The sequence below is a fragment of the Schistocerca serialis genome, chromosome 4, assembly GCF_023864345.2.
Source record: "Schistocerca serialis cubense isolate TAMUIC-IGC-003099 chromosome 4, iqSchSeri2.2, whole genome shotgun sequence".
NCBI lineage: Eukaryota > Metazoa > Arthropoda > Insecta > Orthoptera > Acrididae > Schistocerca > Schistocerca serialis.
In genome coordinates this window covers 500,586,307-500,598,402 of record NC_064641.1, presented here as the reverse complement: position 1 = coordinate 500,598,402, position 12,096 = coordinate 500,586,307, and positions in this window count along the sequence as shown.

Sequence of the window (12,096 nt, the reverse complement as noted above, 5' to 3'; positions counted from 1 at the left end):
TCGTAGCTTTTAAAATACTTTAGTAGTTCTTTCCTAATGATTTATTTTCCAAAAATACTTTCAACCACTATTTCATCTCCGGAAAGGTCAAATTTCCAAAAATGCGAAACACGTATTTCCTTATTTCTGACCGAGAAACCAAATACCAGTTGTCGTAGTTGTAGCTCAAAAATTGCCTTAAAAGCGATATATTTCAAAGAACTTTTAATCTCCTGTTTTACCCTCTTAGGGGTGGAATTTCTAAAAAGCCCTTCGTAAACGATGTCTACAGTGTAAGATCAAGACCATCTCCAAATATCAGCTTTCTATCCTTAACGATTTAGGCTGGGCGATGACGAATCAACCAATTTCTATTGGAAACGAAAACAAAAAATGAACTGTGTTTGTAATGATGTATAGAAAAAATTTCATTTCCATGCAGCCGTGGAAACAACTTTCAATTTACGGAACAGCCGTACAGAAACATATGCATAGTGTACAGATAGAGAAGTACTGCATCCAAATTAACAAACAGGAACCGGGACAGCTTAAGTACGCTGGTCGCAGGTGCTTCGCGTATCTACATCACGATTTTGTAAACATCTCTGTGGAAAATCCTCATCATTGCTTTAGAGACGGCGATAGATTTCGCCTACACCAGTTTGCGCTTTGCAGCTGAAAGCTGTGAAAAACGTTTCCATCTGTAGATGTCCTTAAGTTGACTCGACTGTAGAAGTGTCGTAGTAGTAAAAAATAAATATATGAAAACTTCTTGTATGATGCGGCATTTTTCATGTATCTCAGTGTTTATGACGTTCTATCTCTTGAACTATGTGTCGGACAATGATGTATTTCTGTAGGTACATTCAGCGGCATGTGTGAGTACTATCAGCGAAATATGTTGTGAGTAGAGTCGGTAAAGAAGGAGCATTAACTTTAAATGTCCCCATGCTGCGGCGGTTTTGGACGCATCCTAGGGTTTATGGCGTCATATCTCTTGATCTATGTGTCATTCAACGACATCGTTTTGTAGGTACATTCAGCGACATAGTGCCTGCAAAATGTGTTGCAAACACAGTTAGCAGTACATAAGTAATAAATTTAAACATCGTTCATGATGCGGCAGTTTCTCACGCATCAGTGTCTATGACGTCGTATTTCCTGAACTGTATGTGGTACCATTATATTCTTCTGAGATGGGACACGAGCACGCGTGCGCGCGCACACACACACACACACACACACACACACACACACACACTACATTTTTATAGCACTTGTGGATTGCGCCCCTGAGAGGTGGCAGGACGTAGGCGTCTGAGGGATGAGTATGCAATGTGTGCTACCTATAATCCAGTCACTGCTCCGTGTGAAAGAGAGCAGGCTGAGCAAATGATTCGCTTCTAAAATAAATTTCTACGCGTAGAGAGAATCATTCTGCAAGGTTCCGTGTTGAAAATCACTCTAACAATTTATTGGCGTAAGTAGTATGTAGCCGACCTGGTTAGTAGAGCCTGCTTGTGTAGTGAACTGTTATCATCCCAGGACCCCCTAAGTGAATAGAAAGACACGTAATGTCACCGGGAAGCGTCGACGAATATTTCCTCTCTAATAAGAGTTGTTCACCGTGAAGTGATCTATCGGCCCTGTATATTTGATGCAAAGACTGTGAGACACCCTGTTTGCGCAATAATATGTTTCCAGTGTTTGCATGCTGCATTTAAAAAACGGTGAAGACCAAACCGGCAAACTGTAACATTGGTGTTGTTAGTATTGCGCCACCCACTATTACTGCTCATTGCGTGTATCGCATTCTTCATTGCACGTGTCGCAGCGCAACTGTCTATGACCGCGTGGGAAGCGCCGTTTCCTGTGTTTTCCCTCCTGCATATTCATTCTCCCGTTCTTGCTGAAATGGAAGTCACTATCGTTAACGAGTGAGCCAGGTGCCGTGGTACGGTGTTGTTCAGTATACTGACGTCAATCATGTTAGTGTGGTTAATTATGATGATCGCGTACAGATTCCTGCGCGTCAATACTGTCCTTGAATTAAGCGTCCCTTTGTATCTGGATGACAAATTGTCTGCTGCTGTTACCTAATTTGGACGTCCTGTGTACCCTAGAATAGGTCACCGATACTGTTCGCAGCTGCATTAGGTTGCCATTTCGACTACCACTTTAAATATCTCGTAATGTCTACGTTGCTTAAAGACATTGTCAATTTAACGTGACATCACTAACTACGCTTCGTGCAGAAAGAAAATGGGAGAAATTTAATTACAATTATTCACTGTTGTTGGCTTCTGCATCCGTGCAGTCGAACTGACATTGAGTAACGGATACCAGTTGCAGTTATTATGAGTACATCATTTTGTTTAGAAAAAAAGGGAGGGGGAGTGTGCTGAAAAGTAATGCGTCCGAAATTTTTATGTGAAAACGCTTACAGATTTTTAAATAAAACAAACGTTATTAACATTCTGTATCTTTGTTCTTCGTGTGTACATATTTGCAGCTAGATGACTCCGAATTGTAGCGTGTAACATGGGCGTGTGTAACGACATTTGCAAGAATGCGACGCCTTGGGTTCACTGTCGTCGATGATCCTCCACACAGTCCAAACTTGGCCCATCCAATTTTCATCTGCTTCCAAACCTTATAGAACGTCTTCGAGGACTTAGCTTTGATAGTGATGAAACAGTGTAAGCAGAGGTCAGGTTTTGGTCCCGTCAGCGAGGGCAGACAACTTACAGTGGCGGTTACCATAAACTGGTCTCTTGTCGACAGAAATATTTCAGTCGCCAGGGTGACTGTGTTCAGAATTAAACGTTGTAGACATGAAAAATAAAGCTGTAGAGTGTTAATTACGTTTGGTTTATATAGAAAGCTTAAAGACTATTCCATAAAAAATGGGAGGCATTACTATTCAACATGACCTCTTACTTCAGTATACGAGGGTTGGAACTGTAATAGTGGCAACTATTTATTTACAGCTCGTACAAAATAGATACGTGTTTAAAAGTTTTATTGGCCTTCAAAGTAGTCACTAGCATTATGTATAACTCGTTGCCAGCGATGTGGAAGTCGTAGGATACTCTTAGCAGTGCCAGTTGTGTTGACAGTTCGAGCGGCGCGGTCTGTTGCCCGAAGAATTTGTAGCAGTTCTGGAGCGAATGCCGTGAAGTGTTTTCTTCAGTTTAGAAATCGAGTTGAACTCACGAGGGCTTAGGTCAGGGGAGTGCAGTAGGTGGTATAGCACTTAGCAGCCCCATCAATCAAACGAATCAGTAACAGCTTGCTCTGTACGTGCTTTAACATTGTCCTGCAAAATGATGGTCAGGTTCTGCAGAAAGTGTCATCACTTCTGTCTCTAAGCTGGTCGTAGGTTGTGTTCCAAAAATAAACAGCATAGAGACAGAAGTGATGACACTTTCTGCAGGACAATGCTCAAGCACGTACAGTGCAAGCTGTTGCTGATTTGTTTGACTCATGGGGCTGCTAAGTGCTATACCACCTACTGTACCCCCTGACTTGAGCCCTCGTGAGCTCAACTCGATTTCTAAACTGAAGGAAACACTTGGCGGCATACGCTTCAGAACTGCTACAAATTCGTCGGGCAATAGAACGCGACGCTCGAACTGTCAGCCGGCCGCGTTGGCCGAGCGGTTCTAGGCGCTACAGTCTGGAACCACGTGACCGCTACGGTCGCAGGTTCGAATCCTGCCTCGGGCATGGATGTGTGTGATGTCCTTAGATTTGTTAGGATTAAGTAGTTCTGAGTTCTAGGGGACTGATGACCTCAGAAGTTAAGTCCCATAGTGACCTCAGAAGTTAAGTCCCATAGTGCTTAGAGCCATTTTTCGAACTGTCAACACAACTGGCACTGCTAAGAGTATCCTACGACTTCCACGTCCCTGGCAACGGGTTATACACAATGCTGGTGACTACTTTGAAGGTCAGTAAAACTTTGAAACACGTATCTATTTTGCACGAGCAGTAAATAAATAGTTGCCACTATCAAAGTTCCAACCTTCGTACATAATGATATTCACAGTTTCAGACCAGTCTGCATAGTTTTGCAGTTGTGATGTGTATTGATATGTTGTTTGTTTTCTTGATTTAGTCCGTATTTTCTGGATAGTATTCCAATGAAAGCATTGCATTTACTTCTTCTTCTTCTTCAGTAGCTCTACAGCCCTTGGTGAGCCTTGGCTTCTTCAACAATCTTCCTCCACACTTCTCGGTTATTTGCTGCTCTTTTCCACCCCCGGACTCCCATATTGCTGATATCCATTATTACCTCATCGATCCATCTTCTTCTAGGTCTCCCTTTTCGCCTAACTGAATGGATCATACCTTTCATCATTTTCTTTGGCATTCTATCCTCTGCCATTCTCTCCAAGTGTCCTAGCCATCGTATTCGCTGTGATTTGACAAATTTTACTATGTCCCTGCCTTGTATTAACTCCTGTAATTCAGCATTGTAGCGTATTCTCCAGCCTTCTTCCTCCCTTATTGGCCCATAGATTTTGCGTAGTATTTTCCGCTCAACGCTTCTTAGAGCATTTTATCGTGTTCTGTCAATGTCCATACCTCTGAGCCGTATGTGATAACTGGGCGGACTAGGGAATTATATATTAGCAATTTAGTTTTTCTTGTAACAAGGCTACTTTTGAAAAGCTGCATATTTGCAAAGTAAGCTCTGTTTCCTGCTTGTATTCTTTCCCTTATAGCCTTTCCAATACTGTTATCATTTGTTATTAGGGCTCCCAAATAGTTAAAAGAGGACACTCCATTGAAGCATTTCCCATTGATGTTTAGGTTTTTAGGGGTTCTTCTGGCCTCAGATTGTGACATTACCATATATTTTGTTTTGTTTACATTTACTATGAGGCCAATTTTTAAGGCTTCTGTTTCCATTGCCCGGTATGTTTCTAGGAGTGTATTGGTATTTCTTCCTACTATAGCAATGTCATCAGCGTATGCACATATCTGGCTAGTTTTCATAAATATGGTGCCTCTTTTGTTGATTTTATTTACTGCACTATGCAGGGCAATGTTGAATAGGACAGTGGAGAGGCTATCCCCTTGCTTCACACCTTTATTAAAGTCAAAGCTCTCACTTGTTCTGCTAAGGACCTTTACTTTTGCTCTTGTCTCTGTCATTGTCATTCTGATTAGTCTTATTAATTTAGCACATATACCAACTTCTTTCAGTACTCTGTATAGTTCTTGCCGAATTATGCTGTCAAAGGCTTGTTTGAAATCGATGAATAAGAAATGCAGATCTATATCATATTCATAGAACTTTTCCATCATTTGCCTTATCACAAATATTTGATCAGTTGTTCCTCTGCCCGGTCGAAAGCCACACTGATATTCCCCTAGTATGCCTTCTGCACACTTCCGTATCCTTTCGTTTAATATACTTGTGAAGATCTTATAAGCTGTACTTAGGAGTGTTACACCTCTATAGTTTTCACATGCTGTTCTGTCCCCTTTCTTATAAATGGGGACTATTATTCCAATTTTCCAATTATCTGGCATAGTTTCTGTTTCCCATATATCTGATATTAATGTGTGCAGTTCCTTTATTACAGCCTCACCACCAGTTTTTATTAATTCAGCAATTATGCTGTCTTCCCCAGGGGCTCGATTGTATTTTGACTTGTGCACAGCCTGGGAGACCTCTTGTAGTGTTGGTTTTCTTGCCTCATTGGTTTCATTGTCTACTTCCAGCTCCACTCTTCCCTCCTGTGCAGCTGTCTCTTCATCTTCTAGGCTGGTGCTTAGTGTATCTTTGAAATATTCTGCCCATCTTCCCACTATCTGTTCTTCCTCCCTCATCATTTTCCCATCTTTACTGGAACAGGCCATTGTTTTTGGTTGGAATCTATTCTTCATTTTGCCTATGGCATGATAGAACTTTCTTATTTCACTCTGTTCCTTTAGTTCTTCTAGTTCTTGAAATTTCTTCTTATTCCACTCTCTTTTCTTTCTCTTGCACAGTCTGTTAGCTCTTCTCCTTAATTCTCTATATTGTTCCACATTATTTCTGGTTTCTCTCTGTAGCATTTTTGTTCTTGCCCTGTTCTTTTCCTCTATTGCTGACCTGCAATCTTCATCAAACCACTCCTGGGTTCTTCTGTTCCTTCTTATGCCTATTATTTCCTCTGCAGCATCCTTAATGGCTTTTTCAAACCTGTTCCACCTTCCATCTACTCCTTCTGTGGTCTCTTCATTGCTCAACTTTCTGCTTAGTGTTGCTTGGTATTTTTTTACTTCATCGGGGATGTTCAGTTTGTCTGTATTCCATTTCATCATCTTTCCCATTCTGTTGCCATTTGTTAGTGACAGTTTCTCTCTCAAGACTGATTTTATCAGAAAGTGGTCTGAATCACAGTTTGGTCCTCTGCAGCTCCGTACATCCGTAACTGACGTGGAGTGGCGTGCAATCACTAAAATATGATCAATCTGATTGACTACTCCATTGGCTGCAGACTTCCAAGTTCCCAGATGGATCCTTTTATGTGGAAAGCAGGTACTTTTAATAATCATATTATTCCTTGCTGCGAATTGGCATAATAAGTCTCCATTCTCATTGTTTTCTTCATGTAGTGAATATTTTCCAGAAACTCCATACAGATGTTCATTCCTCCCTATTTTTGCATTAAAATCTCCTATTACTAGCATCAGGTCATATTTAGGTACTGCACCGTATACTTTTTCCAAGTCTTCGTAGAAATGTTCTTTAATTATATCCTCTTTTTCCTCTGTTGGTGCATGTGCATTAACTATTGATATATTCCTAAATTTACCTTTTAGTCTGAGTCTGCACATCCTTTCATTTATGGGTTCAAATTCTAGAAGGCTTTTCCTAACTTCCCTAGTTATTATAAACCCTGTTCCAAGTTGGCCTGTTCTTTCTTCTGGTCCACTATATACCAACGAGTACTCAGGTTTATCTATCTGCCCATTCCCCTGCCATCTTATTTCCTGTAGCCCTACAATATCATATTTGAATTTTAAAATTTCATTAGCTATTTCTTTCATCTTTCCAGGCTGAAGCATTGTCCTCACATTCCATGATGCTACTGTTAGATCCTTTATCCGTTTCCTTTGCCGGGGTCGTGATACATGCTTTCCATCCAGTTTCCGAGGCTTCTGTTGAATTTCCGTAATATTCTTTTTTTTTTACAGTATGGGGTTATTAGCCCCATGCCCAACCTCCAAACTGGAGGACCAGGATTTGTATGAGGTTTACTCCTCTAGGGAAGCTGGCTTCACTACGCCTCTAGAGCCCTCCCTGCCCTATGTTGTGGGACACACTTTGTCTGGCTCCTCTGTCGGGACCAGTCCGGCTTGGGAGACCCTGCCAGTAGCTATGCTACCGCCGGCATAGCTCTCGACTTCACCGAAGCACGCAAACCCTCCCGCCCGGCACTGAAGGTGCCTACTATAAGGCGGTGTCCCCTGAGAGGGCATTGCATTTACTGAGGGTTTCGTATTTCATGTTCTTGTTGGAAACAAATAATAGCTTGCTTTCGACAGTATGAAAATATGCAAAAATGGTAAGACATTTACAGGAAATCTGGTGAATTACAAGTCACTATATATGATGATTCTGCCGGCAACTACTGAGATTGGCATACATAAGACGAAGACCTCACAGTAAATATCCAGTGTTCCATTTCCCGTTTCTTTTCTTTTACACGCTGTGCAAACACAGACAAACTGGCAGTAGAAGATAATGCACTGGGACCAGGGAACCACCAGATTTGTTATTTGGTTGCTAGAGTTTTATCAAGGTCCAATCATTACTGTGCTAGGACGTACAGAGACGCTATAGAAATTCAAAAGCACGATAATGATTTCAACAGGAAAGAAGGAGAATTGAAATTAGAAAAGTTGGACCTTAATGCTAAATAAAACAAAGTGCGCCGAGTCTTCCCCATTACAAATTCCACAACACGAGTTGGCGCGACTGAACAATAGTAGGCATCGATCTGATGATGTCATTGCGCGGATACTTATAAACATGTCGGCTTGCTGAGTCTGTCTAAGTTGGAAATTCCCAAGCCTTTAGAACCTTTGGTGACGTTTCCAGCATTAAGAGACGAAATATTAGGTACAGAAATATGCCTTTGACCTCTGGCTAGTGCCTATATTACAAAAATGACTGAGGAATAAGATATTGTATACACACAAGATGTTGAGTTACGGATGTTGAACCGTATGTAGTAACTTGAAATGTACCATACTCTGAGTTGTATCCAACAGAAAACGATCTAGAGGCGTAAGACGTGGAGAGCTGAGGATGGGACACACTCTTCTTCCCCTCGCCAGTTAGCCCTACGTTTATTGAATCATCTGGATTGCTGGAATCAGAAATCATCAGCCTGACGTAAATAAGCTTCATTCATTGCCACTATTAAAATCCCACTGAAAGTCAAGGCGCACTGCCCACGTTAACAACGTAGGGCTTAGGATAAACTTTCCATAGTCCGCAGCTCGTGGTCTCGCGGTAGCGTTCTCGCTTCCCGAGCACGGGGTCCCGGGTTAGATTCCCGGTGGGCTCACCTGCCCCGAGATGACTGGGTGTTGTTGTGTCGTCTTCATCATCATAATTCATCCCCATTACGGTCGAAGGAAGGCAACGGCAAACCACCTCCACTAGGACCTTGCCTGGTACGGCGGTGTGGGTCTTCCGCATCGCTCCCCTACGCTCTGTCAAGGAGTATGGGACTTCATCATCATCATATACAAATATTGCTGCTACTATTGTTGACGCGGTTAGTATATTTCTTTACGTTCCGTTTGATATATTGCTGCTACTGTTGAGAAGGTTAGTTTATTTCTCAACGTTGCGTTTGATTGCGGTACATACTGGGTGGCGCACGAAGTGTGTTCCATTTTGTTTTTGAATATAAACTTTATTGTCAATTCAATCTGAAAGGAACATATACTACAGTGAAGAGCCGTCCATGGAGATTTGTTCTAACTCATCACATGCTCAATGTGACCACCATTTCGTTTCCTGACTTCGTTCAAACGAACACTGAAGTTAGTGATTACCCTACGGCACTTGTCTTCCGTAATTTCACTGCAAGCTTGAAGAATAACTCTTCTGAGCTCCATTAAATCACGTGGACGTTTCGGGAAAATGTTTTCCTTTAGGTACCTCCAAAGAAAAAAGTCACAGGGATTGAGGTCTGGACTATTGGGTGGCCAATTTTGTCCGTCATTGAAGCGACCTGGAAACCTGAGTGAAATGATCCGCATGTCGAAATGCCCGTGTAAAAACTCCAACACAGTGTTTGCAGTATGTGACCTTGCTCCATCTTGCATGACCCAGTGCGTATTGAAGGGCAAGGCAGTAGCAAGAAGCTGTGGAATGAAGCTATTGCGAAGCATGCTCAAATAACGCTCGCTGTTCACAGTTTCTTCAAAGAAAAAGGGTCCAATTAGTCCGTGACTGGAAATTGCTGCCCATGCTGTAATCTTCGGTGCATAATGTTGTCGTTCGTGAAGCACTTGTGGGTTTTCAGTGGCCCAAAAGCGTACATTTTGTTAGTTAACCACACCGTCTAAATGAAAATGCGCCTCGTCTGAAAACCAAACGTTTTTGAGAGTTTCTTCCCTATCCTCGGCCTACTGAGCAAACAGTAGTCTCTGCTGCTTGTGTTCTTCAGTGAGCTTCTATGCACAGGTCATCTTGCATGGGTACATATGGAGGTCACTTTTAAGAATGCGTTGAACGGAGCGTCTGGATATTCTCAGTTTCACTGCTGCCTTTCTACACGATTTCCCGGGACTTCTCTGTACAGCAACTCGTGCCGCTTCAATATTCTCCGGCGATCAAACAGGCTTAGGCCGAAGTCGCTTCGCTTCCAATATTTTTCCTTCCTGTAATAATTTATCGTACAACCTGTGGATGGTCTTCTTGCAAGGGACCCATCGCGTGTTAAATTGTTGTCGAAAACGCCTCTGAGTCACAACAAGGCTTTTCGTTTCATGAAAAAGTAACGCAATTGCCGATCGTTGCTCTGTCGTCAGTCTTCCATTGTCAGCCATTGCTGCTTACTAGTCTCCTAGCGGCAGTATCGTGAATTACACGTCATTTCGTAACTCATTTGTTTTTCCAAGCTCTGCTGGTACTGCTGTAGAGATCCCAGCGGGATATCTAATGTGCGTCGTAAATTGTGAAAGAAACAATTGGTAACACATTTAGTGCGCCACCCTGTACATCGTATTCTGAGCCAGGAGTAGCATCACGGAAGTACAAGGAGGTAGCACTTACTAGAAAGCGGTAAAGACTGCTGGCGGGGAGATCATTGACAAGTAGTGGGGAGCGAACAGGGTCACCATCTGGCTTCAGGGCCGCGGCTGCATCTCGTCCGATGAGCTCCTTCACACGGGAACGCCTCGGGACCATAGTGCAGCTGCACTGTAGCCGTAGCACCACGACATTTATATTAATCATCCCAGATAACGTTTTGTCCAGAAACTAAGTTTTAGCAAATGTTGTTTAGCTGCCAAGAGGACATTAACCAGCATTATTTCCTTCCTTGTAACTTCGTTGATTACAAAAATGAGAACAGTAGGGCGTCTTTTTCAAATAGCACACAGTCTTTTTTATCCAGTTATCCACTTCCTTTCCAAGAAGTGTTAGGAAACGTATAACAGTGTACTATCCACTTACCACGATGTTATTAAAAACGGAATACAAAATTGACCTTGCCTCTCCTATATTAGCGCAGTCGTCGACATGATGGAGTTGTCATGAAGCAAGTAGAAACATAAGGAAAACGCACAGCAGTCATTCAGTCAGAATCTTTAGTTGGCTACATCCTTCGTAGATGAGTAGCATTTCTACCTTCTTGTCGCTCATGAACATCGTATTCATAAAACATTCAACTGGAGATCGTTAAGTCGCTGACGGGTGTGAGTTTTCCTCGTGTTTGTTTGTTTACTGTCAGCTCCAGTAAGTGGACGAGTTGCGTTCCCCCTGGTATTTACATTGTGTGCTAAAACAGGAGAGTTAGTTACGTTTTCAAGAACGTCATGTTTTGGTGAGTGAGGCACTGACACGTTTTTGAACTAGTCTTGAAGAGAGGTAGTGGATCTTAGAATAAAAGCATTAGGGTGCTATAAAAAAAGTCGTACTGCTGTTCAAGTCTTCGTAACGAACAAAGTTAAAGGCAGTCATGCTGGTTAATATACCCCTTGTAGGTAAACATTATTTCTTAGGTACATTGTTTTTATTCTGCAAACGTTCAAAATGTGTGTGAAATCTTATAGGACTTAACTGCTAAGGTCACCAGTCCCTAAGCTTACACACTACTTAACCTAAATTATCCCAAGGACAAACACACACACCCATGCCAGAGGGAGGACTCGAACCTCCGCCAGGACCAGCCGCACAGTCTATGACTGCAGCGCCTTAGACCGCTCGGCTAATTCCGCGTGGCTTTATTCTGCTTCTGGACAATAATTTACTGGGGGCGGTCAAGATAAATCGTACTCCCCCTATAAAAGCACAGCATCTGTTAGTCCCCGCTGAACCTACAAGCGCCTTTAATAAAATCGTGAGTTTCATAAACCTGTGCAGTAATACTCTTAAGATACGAGTCGTAGCGAAGCAATATGTCCTATATTATTATTAGTTTTGCCACCATAGTGAAGACGTAATGCTGATCTTTCGTGGGAAGTATACAGGGTGTAACTAAATTCTCTTTATAGGCTTTGAGGACTGATTCCTTTGACAAATATAAGAAAAAAGTCTAGTAAACATGGGCTCCATTGCTACTGAAAAAGTGCTCATCACTCCTAAGACACACATTTTAGAGCCGATGTTAACTAGAATTTTTTTGTCACTTTGGTCCAGGCTACCTCCGCTCAAAATATGGAAAGCGAAGAGCTTTCAGTAGAAGAGTCTGCTTCACAGTATCGAAGATAAAAAAAAGTGCTCATTGCTCCTAAGGTATGCGTTTTAGGACCCATGTTTACTAGACGATTTTGCTTTGGTGTAAGAAACCTGTCCTCGAGGTCTGTAAAGGGAGTTTACTTACATCCTGTATAGATGCCTGTATTGCGACTAACAGATTGAACAAGGTGACA